We start from the raw sequence: 12,483 nt of genomic DNA, 5'->3' as shown, positions 1-12,483 counted from the left end.
TCCCCCTCTGTGTGTACGGACAGTCTGCCGACCTCCCGCACACACCTGCCGATGGACAGATATGTCTGCAGACATATCTGTCCATCGGCTGTGCAGCACAGCCAATGCGATATGTCGGTGAACGCCAACATATTGTGGGTAAACACTGATTTTAAACATTGATCGGCCAATGTATCTGTCAGTGTGTATCCAGCTTATCTATCTTTCTATCTATCTATCTATCTATCTATCTATCTATCTATCTCTCTATCTATGTTGTTAAAAAAGGAAATATGTCTCATTACACCTATCCTACTGCAAGAGGCAATAAATCGAATCCACTCAGGCCCGCTAATCATCTTTTGAAAAATGTTCTACCATGCATTTCGCTATGTACATCTATGCCTAGGCTAGGAACACTAAGCTGTTGGTGGATGACCTTTTATGGAAGATAACTGGCCACCTCTAACAATAAACAGCCTCATTTTACCTAATAACAAGTCACCAACATTCCAACTTTTTGAATTATGATAGGGGGTGGCCACCCAGTAATGAGGGCATCAGAGCAAAACCAAAGGTGGACGTGTTCATGTACTTCAATGGGTGTACCTAGTGCCTCTGAAGCGCTATGCCTTCCCTCCACTCACTTATCTCCCTCAAATGCACCTTGGCTCCACCGCACACACCTGTGGCACAATCTCATTACTGCTCTGATGCACAAGGATCAAGATTAACATAAATCCTGACTTTCCAGGGACCCGCAAAATAAACCAGTCTCTCCTTAATCAGGACAGTTGGCAGCCATGAGTTTATCAGCTAATAAAGGTGATTTTCTACATCTGTATTGATGTTTTTGTTGTATTTTCTTATTTTTTTTATTGTTGATTTTCACTTTCTGCTTGCATGTGCCCTCTTCACAGCCTTAGCAGTTTTCCTCCTGGCTTTCTTACATGAGAGCAGGGCCAATAAGCTGTGCAAGTAACTCCAAAAGACATCATTGTCCCACGTCCTAGAAAGTCCAGAGTCACCCTTGGGATTTATCGGCCATTTATTTCTGGGACTATTCAGGGACATGAGGGTCAATGACTTTGCCCTTTCCACAGCGCTAAGAGACATCCTGCATCGCTGATTGCCGCGAGGATGTGTTACGATAACTCGCTTCTCCGGCGACCTCTGTCCTTACTGTATCACATCAGTAAGTTGCTGCAATATGGGATTGGCCCGGGATGGGGTGGTGCACTTCTGCAAGATCTCCCAAAAATCGTGAGATCTCACTCAGGACTGATGGGGCAAGCGTGAAGTTGTCCGGCGCTGGTAAGTAACTATAGCACCACCCTCAGATGGCACTATATATTAGTGGGCAAGCGTCAAAAAGCCCATAAGGTTTTATTAACAGATCGTTTCTCCACGGTCCGCCTTTTCACACATTTTGGAAAAGTGGGAGTAGCCCCCTTTTGTTGCCGACAATGCCTAAAAAGAAAGGGTAGTGGGGCGAGTGCATTTTCAGCAGTGTTTCCACTGTGCCTGGCAGGGGCGCTGAGAATGGGGAGGAAGAAGGTACTAATTACTGGGGCCCAGCCCGGCTACTGAGGGGAACAAATGTCCTCCTCTGCAGAGCATACTGTTAGAATTTTGGCCACACCTCCCTGATTTGACCACACCCCCTTTAGTGGGGACATTTGGATGCCCTGGTGCCCATTCATTCCCACTCTTCTAATGAACTTGAATTCTGCCCCAGCTCAGAACTAGAGAAGTTCACGTTGTATTCTGTACTGTTACTTATACATGACAGTTCCCTGGCACAATGCATTATTTACATTTAAATTAAAAAAACAAATAGCATTTCAAAACAGGCACATATTGCGACACATTTGCAGTTCGAACCTACATAGTAAAATGCGCACCTTATAAACAGTGCGTTTGTGCAGCTTGATGTGTGACTAGAGTAGTGTGTATATTTTTGCCCCCACGCCTGCATACAGAAAGTATATAGATGAGGGGGAAGCAGTCGGGAAGCCGACAGACAAAATCCTGACCGCCGGCTTCCCGACTGTCTAATCCTGGCAAGGTACTAATGACAGGCGTCGAAATCCTGATGCCTGTCATTAGACCTACGCCGGGAGCGCGAGACCTGGCATACCAATCGAAGGTAAGCCGGGTGCCGGGCGCGGACAGCAGCAGGGGGGTTAGCTTAGGGGCTCCCGGGGGGGACTTAGGGTTAGGCACCTCCCCCCGGAGGGTTAAGGTTAGGCTAGGGGAAGGCGGGGTTAGGGTTAGGCACCCTCGAGGGGGGGTTAAGCACCCCCCGGGAGATTTAGGGTTAGGCTGCGGGGAAGGGGGGGTTTGGTTTAGGCACTTGGGGGGGGAGGTTAGGGTTAGGCACCCCTAAAGGAGGGTTAGGGTTCGGGTAGGGAATTAGGTTAGCGATACTTACCAGAAAGAACGATCAGGATTTTCACTTCTGCCGGGCTGCCGCTGTCGGGATTAGAACTGCGAGCCATGCGGCCGGTGGTAAATCATACTGATTCCAGATGAGGTAAGTATAAACCGTGCTAAATCTGTTTTTAATGTTGAATTTATTCTTTTTTGTAGGGAACCCTATTTTTACGCTATGGTACAGATGAAAGTTAAATACCTTGAAAATATGTTACAAGATCTTTTTTTGATGACAGGTTGACTTCAAATAATAATAGTAGTTACTTTGTATCTGTAATAATACCATGTGCAATAATACCACCAAAGCCTGAACAAATGAGAGAACAAAGTGAACATGTGTGGAAATAATTAGGAAAGTCACCTTTGCTAATACTTTCCAAAGGCAATCGTAGAAAATCAGGTCAGGCAGACATATGGGACACAGGTGTAAAACCTGGCAATCCAGCAAACCGTCCATCCGGTTACACCCAAGATTCACCCACTGAGAGTTACAGGCCAAAACAAGCCTAAAGCTGGCCAATAATCTGTGCTGGCACAGCAATAACTCACGTCTCCTCTCTCTAAAATGCTGACCCTATGTTCTAAAAATACAGCTACAATAACAAACCCAATCCTGTTCATTACTATTATTAACATTCTTATTTTATATAACACCAGCAAACCAACCAAGCAGTGTTTTACAATTGGGAACAAACCCAGTGGTGTCACTAGGGGGGTGCGGACCGCACCGGGTGTCAGCCACTGAGGGGGTGACTCCAAAATGCTGAAACCTCCTCAGTAGCAGGGAGCTAGGCCCTGCACACTAAGGGCCTGATTCAGACCCGCTCACTATCTGCGTACGCTCGCTGGATGCGTATGCAAATTTGTCAAAGTGACGCCACGGGAAGCGAACGCTCGCCAAGGCATAAGCACGCCCACCATGTCTTGGAGCGGCCACTTTGTGTATGCGTACGCCCAATCGCACAGGCAGAGCCACCCACCAGCACACGTCATCTCCAGGAAGTGTATTAAAACATTGGTACATCGAGCACCATCGGATGCTAACACAGTGCTTGCGGGTGCTTTACCCTACCGCAAGCATTGCGAGGAAATCAGTGTACAAAAAAAGGCAAGCGACATGTACTATGACGCTGCCTGTTAATTATGCTCGCCTCTAAAACGGCTTTGAAACACTCAGGCACGCCTGCGTTCGCACCTCCAGTCCCCCGTTATTAGTGTCCTGCCCCTGTTACCACCCACAAACGGCCTCTCCTGTCACTCATTACCCTGGGCGAGCGATAGGGTTTCGTTCGCAGTGTGTAGTTCGTGCGCGCGCAGAAAGAAGCGTGCGCATGTGCGTACGCAGAACATCGGGCCGCTTGCAAACGCACAGTGCGAATGGCTCTGAATCAGGCCCTAACATCACATTACAGCTCCCGGTCACTGAGGAGGAGCTGGCAGTGCAGGTCCCTCCCAGTGAGGCCAGCCTCCTTTTCGGACTTTACTGGCCGCACTGGGTGTCACCGATCCCAGTGCCACCACTGACCGAACTTATTAATAAGACAAAACCGTGTATAAAAAGGCAGACAAAGAAGTGTGAGGGTGCTATTAAGAAGCCTTCAGTCTATTAGAAAATATTAGTACATTAGCAATGAGAGTGGACCAGAGACGCAGATCTTGGGCAGGACAGAGGGTGTTCTAGGTCAGATATTTCGAGACAAGAGATACTTGTTGTTGCAGTTTTGTTCATTTATTATATATTTATGATCAGATACTTATCTAACAGCAGCATATTCCGTTGTACTTTACAAGTGGGAACAAAAACAGTAATATAACAAGACTGGGTAATAATACACAGGCAGAAGGTATGAGGGTCCTGCTCGCTTGCTTGCAAGATAGATAATGGATTTGTATGCTTGGAGAAGTAATTTATATTGGATTCGGTATGATACAAGCAACCACTGTAGATATTGATAGAGCTGGGCAGCTATAGGTGAACACTTTGCAAGGAAAATTAGTTTTGCAGTTGCATTTATGGTCTGGTTAGGCCAGTAGGAAGGGGATCAATAATCAATGCAGGAGATTACAAGTGCATGAATTAAGGTTTTCGCTGGGTTTTGCGTGTGACATGTGCATTTCCCAGAAATATTTCTTAGGTCACTGTAACGGAATTTGGGTACAGTTTGGGTGTAGTTCACAAAGGACAGTTCACTTCTGAGCCAAGGATGACACCTAAGCAGCGAGCTTGAGAAAAAAATTTTTGTGTGGTGTAAACGGATATAGAGTTAGACATGTCAGGTAGATATCTCCCGTTGACTGTTTTTGAAAGATTTATATGAGGCGGCGAGAGGACATCCACAATGTGTTCTGAAAGTCAAAGGTCTTACTAAGTTCCTAAGAGAAGCGGAATGGATAGAGAAGAGGAGAGAGCCTAGCACCAAGTTTTGTGGTACTCTAGCCCAGGGCCGGCTCTAGGGGTGTTCGGCCAGTGCGGAGGCACAGGGGTGCCACCCATAGAGGGCGCACCCCTCCCCAACATCCCGATTTCAGCGGGACAGTACTGTCCTGCTGTTCCACCCGTGGGCCGAAGTGGCCCGCAAGTGGTCAAATCGGGAGGTTGGGGCCCCCACTGCTGCAGCTGTGCAGTGGTGCTGGACCCCGGAGTCGGAATGGATGCATGCGGCATCCATTCAGTGACGGGAAAGGGGCTGGGGGAAGCCCAGCTAGTGAGGCTCCCCCCAGCCTGACGTTATTTGGAGGCGTGCCATGCGGGCATGCCTCCAAATAACGTCAGGCAGGTGGCATGGCCTATGGTAATTAGGCCACACCCCCATTTTCGGTCACGCGTGGCTTCGACGCGCACGATGTAAGGACGCCCTATTAAGAGCCGGCACAGGGTGCTCTGACCCCTGGAGCCAGCCCTGTTCTAGCCCAGTAGTTTTCAAACTCCATCCTCAAAGTACCCTAACAGTCCAGGTTTTAAAGTTATCCATGCTCGTACACAGATGGTCTAATCAATTGACGGAGGTATTAATTAAATCACCTATGCTCAGCTACAGTACGTGCAGTGGGTGCGGCTGCTATGGTGCCCAGGCCGCCTCCAGGGCCCAGCCCTCCTCCAGCACCCAGTTACGCTGCACCATACTGAGCGACCTCCTGATCCCCGTAAGTGGCTTCTCCTTTCTTAGAAGTGTGCTACTGCAGGCACATCTGCTGACCTGGCCGGCTCCGTCTCTCCTCACTAATGCTGATCAATGGTGTGGCCAATGGTCCACAGATAGTGCGTCTTCTGCGGATTCACGCTGCTGCCGGTGGCCGTGGCATTAACATAAAGACGCAGCAGCCGCTAATGCAACTCCATCTACCTCTGAATCACTCCCATAAGGGTAAAAAACCCAGCATTGTCTCTGAGGGTCTGCTTTCTCCTCTGGCTCATAAATGGCGATTTTTAACGGCTAACCTGGAAATATTACAAAGCATATGACCATACCAAATACTGCGCAGAAGCTACAATCTGCAGGCGCCGTCGTAGATGTCAAATGTGGCAGCTGTAGGTCTTTACAAAAACCCCTGTCAGATCTTTTAAATAGTAATGCATTTCCATAAACTGTTTAGATCATCGTTTTGTCCTCTGTTGGCGACAGACCCAGAGCTTTCCCTGCAGATGAATGAGCACAGTAGAAGGAGAGGACTCCTGCAGCTTTCCTCCCGGGCTCCCCCCTTTATGTACTCGGCAGTTTGAAAGAAGGGTCCAGCTTCTGATTGAAAATGCAAATTAGAGGTACAAGCCGTCCTGCTGCAGGACCCACAGAAGAAGCCGATCATTACCTGACCCAGCTTTATTAACTTCAGGCCAAGCAGAAGATAGCAATGGGATGAAAAGCAACTTAGGGCTATAGAAAGGGAGAAGCGGCTCAGGGAAGAAACCACAATACGAGCTTTGAATTTTATATTTGTTACTATTTCATAGCTTATGGGGCATATTCAATTAGAAGCGAAAAGTCCTGTACTTTTCGCATGCCAGACTTTTTCGCCGGCATCGCTGGTTTTGCATGCGAAGAAGTATCGTGCACGTCCCCGCTTATCCCCGCATTAAATCCAAAGGACGCGGAAACGCGTCCCGGCGAAACTCAAACAGGCAAAAGTGCTGGCAGATATGGGGAAATCAGCCTGACACCCCCCAAAAGATGCACTGACATGGGGGATCACTTTGGATACCCCCGATAGGCCTGCTGGAGGTATTTGGGGTGCTTAAATGCTCTCAATTGGTGCTATTTTGCGTCCTTGCACAAGTGGTGAAGAATAGCATTTAGCAGGGGGGTTTTTTGGAAAAATAACTAGTCCCAGCAAATTTGGGGTACATGAAAATGGCTGCAAGCATGGTTAAATATTGCTAAAGTGAGGTCTTAAAAAGCGTTAAAAACGCACCTTCAGCCAGCACCTGCAATCAAAAAAACACCTCCCCCATACTTGCAGACCCCCCTAAAGTCTATTTCACTAGTTTTTAAGTTTCTACCCCAACTTTGAACTTTTTCGCCCCCTCAAAATCAATTTTTGGGGTGCTCTTTAATTCTTTTTTTTTATATACTTTTGATGCAGTTTACCTTTGGGGACCTGTCCTAAGAGTTCAGGGTGGTTTATCCACCTTTGCACCCCAAAACCGCAATTCTGCACTTTTTTCCGCCAGCTATTCATAGGCGTAACTTTTCCGCCGGGTACATTGCATTGCGTTTTGCGCACCGGCGAAAAGTCGCAACAATTGAATACGGGGATAAGTTTCCGCTGGCGAAATGACGTCACCGGCGAAACTTTTTTGCAAAAAACGGCTTTTCGTCGCTAATTGAATACGGCCCTATATGTCACTTATGATTTCAATTCATTAAACAATATGGCAGTCGGAGTATGTAAGACCATTTCCGCAAATCTTTGATGTTTTTAGATCTGCGCATGAGCCAATTGTCCTGGCCCTAGCATCAATGGGTGAGCTGATACGCCACCTGCGCCCATAGTGCTGTCAGACGCTGGGAGTGGCTGAGTCTCTGCCGGGAATGATGACAGATAGTAACACTGACACTTCCCCACTCACAGGGCCTGAATCAGCAAGGAACGCACGGATGCAGACGCACGCAATCGGTCGATTATTTCGCATGCATCGCAGTGCGCGTGCGCAAACTAGCTATTGCGATGGCAAATGCGATTGCAGAGGCTACGCAAACCCAGAGCACAGTGATTAACAGGAAGTGCCGTTTGAGGGTGGTGACGGGTGAGTGGTCGGGCAAACAGAGGCGTGTTTCGACGGCGTTTCAGGGGCATGCATAAATAAGCTCTTGCGGCGGCGGACGCAGCCTGAGGTCTAGCTGCACACAGGAAGTCTCGCTATGTCTGCGGGAGGGTCAGGTCAACCACTACTGTGCGTTTGGGTCCGATGATTCTCGATGTTACCGATGTTCCCGCTGTCTTGCCAGGTATAGAGGACACAAGTGAGGGGATTTGGGTGGTATTATGTAGTGCTGGGCGTCTGCTTATTCTGCTGAAATTGCCGTGCGTATGCATTCATTAGCATATTCTCGCAGCGGCCGATTGCGTGCGTCTGCATCCGTGCGTTCCTTGCTGAATCAGGCCCACTGTACGATGACCCCCTGAGACTGGTATGTAAGAGACAGAGGAGGAAAAAGAGGGATAGACGGACAGGGAGGCAATCGGGAAGCCGACTGCCTAAATACCAGCAGCCGGCTTCACGACTGTCTTATCCCGGCATGGGTGAAATGCCGGGCGTCTAGATATAGACGCCCGCATTTCCCCAACGCTGGGAGACCGGCGCCCGGCATCACGATCGTAGTGATGCCGGGCACCGTGAGTGGACAGCCGCGCGGGGGGGGGAGGGTTAGGTTTAGGGCTCCCGGGGGGACTTAGGGTTAGGCACCCCCCCGGGAGGGTTAGGCTAGGGGGAGGGAGTGTTAGGGTTAGGCACCCCCTCGGGGGACAGGTTTAGGCAGCGGGGAAGGGGGTGGTTAGGGTTAGGCACTTAGAGGGGGGATTAGGGTTAGGCACTTGGGGGAAAGTTAGGGTTAGGCACCCCTAAGGAGGGTTAGGGGGGTTAGGTTAGGTTAGTGGATACTTACCTATCCACGATCGGGATTTCCAGCGCTGTCGGGCTTCCGCTGCGTCGCACTCTGCTTCTGTCGGGCTGCCGCTGACGGGAATCGAACGACCAGCCATGCGGCCGACGGTATTTCATACCAATTCCGACGGACAGGACAGAGAGCAAATGGCACAGAGAGGTGCAGGACAGAGATGCCGAAAGGGGGGTTGAAGGTACTAATTATACAGACCCGAGCTTGTTTCATTGGTTTGGGTTAGCTGTTGAGGGGAACAAATACCCCCCTTTGTTGTGTGTGCTGAGGGCACATATAGTCTTTAGCCTTAATTATTTTTAAGAGGAAGGAATGGCCACGCCTTCCAAGTTGGTGACACTGCTCCTCCTCACCCAGGCCCGTTGTATGTCTCAACGGCCCTGGGGCAGGAGAGTGACAGGGTGAGGAGCGAGGGGGACAGCATGACAGAGAAGGGAAAGAGAGAGAGGGTCTATAGATACAGGCCTCATTCAGAGTCGATCGCTTGCTGCAAGCGATCGCTCTGAATGAGGGCGGCCACTTACTTTTTTAAGTGCCGCCTTCTGGTCGATCGCTAGGCTGTGGGTTACCACCCACAGCTCTAGCGACCTACCAGGGTGACGGTCGTGATGGTCATCACCATCGCGACCATCGGGGCTTACGACCAGACCCTAAGGTTGGGTCTGGGCTCTCGTAAGCCCCATGGAACTTCCTGCTCTGTCTGAGCAGGAAGTTCCTCACTGACATCATTAATGATGTCAGTGGGGCCACCCCCAAACGGCAAGCGTTCTGACTGGAACGCCTCCGTTTGGTCGGGCACGCCCCCGGCCCGCCCAGCAAACGGGGCGAGCTGTCACTCAACATCGACAGCTCACCCCGTCTGCTACGAGACCCCTAGCGACGGAGCGCCCGTCACTTGCCGGGTCTCGCGCATGCGCACGACGGAGCCGGCTCCGTCGTGCGCATGCTCTGTGGGGACCATCGACCCGGTTGCGAGCGCATCGGCGCTTGTGACCGGGTCTGAATGAGGCCCACAGTGTGCCGAAAAGAGGGAATAGAAAAGACAAAATGGGTGCCGAGTGTCAGACGAAGAAAGAGAAACAGACAGAGGGAGAAGGAGAGAGAGGTGGGGATGAGACAGCGGGGAACAGCGAGATGGGGGCAGCGGTGGAGGGAAAGAAAAAAAACAGACAACGCAGACGATAAATGCTAATATACTACATGATTCATACTGTATTATAAAGGGATCATTTGCACAGTTCCTTGGTTACTATGTAATATGGCTCTGGGTATTTAGAGACTGGACAAATCTTTATTTAAGTTGTCTCGTATTTCAGGAAACATGTTGAAATGAGGCTGCATATTATTATTACTCTCAGTGCCTGGGTTGATCTCACAGCTAATGACAGGGTTAATGGTCTCTCTTCTACGTAGGTTTGAATTACTCTAATTATAGTAAAAAACAATAAAAAAAAAAGATTTTAATCAATAAGATGGAAACATTTTAATACAGACAAATCTACAGAAATGAAACATTAAGAGACCACTATTGTCTCCTTAGAGTCTAATTATGTTTTATGGGTACATAACTGTAACAGAGAAAGTATTTGTAATAAATCCTCAATTTATTGCTGGGTATTTCCAAGTCTAGGGGAAAGAAAGGATGTATTTATTACAACCATAGGCTTTCTCTTTGCAATTAGTGCATTTAACTTGTTGCTGCTAAGCAGGAGTGGGACTCGTTCTTAAAATAATCTCTAGATTAGTATATGACTGGCAGGTTCTTCTCATATTAAGGGGTCTATTTACTAAGCAGTGTTAGGAGACAGAGGCCCTGATTCAGAGCCGGTCGCTATTTGCGGTCGTTCGTTCAAAAAAAAGGGGGTGGCTATTCAAATGAACCGTTGGCTCATTGCGGTCTGTTCACGCCTCCATGTCTGAACGAGCGAACAAAACATGCAGACGTTTACTTGAAAAATATGCCCCCTGGCCGCTCGCATCATACGTCATGTCCGCTATTTATTAGATTAATCGTGTACATCGAACAGCGTATGAACTGCTCGCTATTCTTGTGGCTGGTTTTTCCTACCGCTATATTGCGAGCAGTTCTGACTATAAATCAACCAAGTGACGTGGTCAATGACGCTGCTGTATTAAATATGCACACCCTTAAAACGCCCATTTTGCCTTTTAAGCACGCCTGCGTTCTGAATTCTACTCCCCGTTTTCAAGCACCTTCCCCTGTTACCACCCACATACGCCTCATCCTGTCACTCAAAGTAGCAGGCATTCGCTATTTAGCGAACAAACGATTTTCGGCCGCACTGACTGGTTCGCGCATGCGTATTATAAACCGTACGCATGCGCAGATGTGCGAACATCGCTCGGAACGAGCGTACTGCCGCTTACGAGTGGCTCTGAATCAGGGCCAGAGTGAAAAGTGATAAGAAAGTGATAAGGTGCCAGCCAATCAGCTCCCAACTGCCATCTCACAGGCTGTGTTTGAAAAATGACAGTTGGGAGCTGATTGGCTGGCACCTTATCACTTCCTTATCACTTTTCACTCTGTCTCTTATCACTGCTTAGTAAATAGACCCCTAAGGATGGGTACATACTAGACGATGTGTACCCAGCCCGACATCAGCAGCGACGGGACCCGGCGGGGGAGCCAGCGGGCAGCGACGGCAGGGGCCATGCTGCTTTCAGTAGCAAGGCCCACGCTAACTACATCGACCGCGGCCCTGCACGTAGGGCCGATGGAGGATGTCGCTGACGACCCACGGGAGCCCGCATTGTCAACGAGATAGCGGGTACACACTGCCCAAAGTGGACGGTATGTCGTCTGATCAGCCAGATCAGACAACATATCGCCTAGTATGTACCCAGCATAACTTTGCTGGGACTCTGGTCCTGACGCAAAGCAACTGGAATTGGGGGAAGCCACGGGAGGCACATTTACTACCTCATACTAGTACAAGGATCCGGCTTCAATCGGGAACCGCACCGTCCACAGCCGCAATCATTAGAATCGGCACGTGCACCAGCCCCATGCTGGGTGCATAAGATCTGTCAGAAACAGGCTTCTCCGAATAGCACGAAACCCGGCCTGCATGCCCACAAAACTCCCAGGAGGTTGATCTCCTGTGCAGGGCCGTAGCTAGGGTAGTGCGGCCAGTGCCATCGCACAGGGCACCACAGGTTAGGGGGCGCTGTTTGGGCCTGTCAGATTTCTGTTTATTATCATTCTTGCTTGTAGCTTCCTCTTATTTCATCCCCATCATCTCCTGGCCTCTCCTATCTCTTCCCTGGCCCTTCCCCATGAAACCATGGCCCTTTTTTGGGTGCATAATGTCCCTTTGAAAAATTAGGGGGGCGCCAATGTTCTTTCTGGAACAGGACACAAAGTCTAGTTACGGCTCTGTTCCTGCGTATGACTGAAATATTGCCCTCCAGAAATGCCCATTTCACGCTAGGAGAGATCCAGCCAACATCCGTCCGTCACACAATCGCCCGAAAAGATCGCAATAATGAATTCATATGCTTCTGCGCAGTTTGCTAAAAATTGCTATTTGTGGCCATATATATGGAGCTCCACCCTCACCCACCTCACACCCAGGGCAGGATGTACTAAGCATCGCATCCGCTGTACATACCGCCCATTTTCGGGTACATACCGGCGGTAATATCACCAATATGTGCCCAGAAATTGCAAAGGACGGCTCTCCCGGGAAGAGCTGCCCTTTGCGCTAGAGGGACTTCTGGGTTTATGACCCAGAAGTCCCCCTGGCTTCCTTCTGCGCATATGCATAAGGACGCACGCACCACTGGGGGAGCTGAGAGGGGATGCAGTCAGGAAGCCGACGGTCGAAATGCCGACCGCCGGCTTCCCCACTGTGCAATCCCGACAGGGGACTAATGATAGGCGTCGAAATCCCAACACCTATCATTATCCCTACGCCGGGAGCCCGAAGCCCGG

Source organism: Taudactylus pleione, unplaced genomic scaffold, assembly GCF_031769625.1.
Source record: "Taudactylus pleione unplaced genomic scaffold, aTauple2 ptg000934l, whole genome shotgun sequence".
Lineage (NCBI taxonomy): Eukaryota > Metazoa > Chordata > Amphibia > Anura > Myobatrachidae > Taudactylus > Taudactylus pleione.
This window is presented reverse-complemented; position numbering follows the sequence as displayed.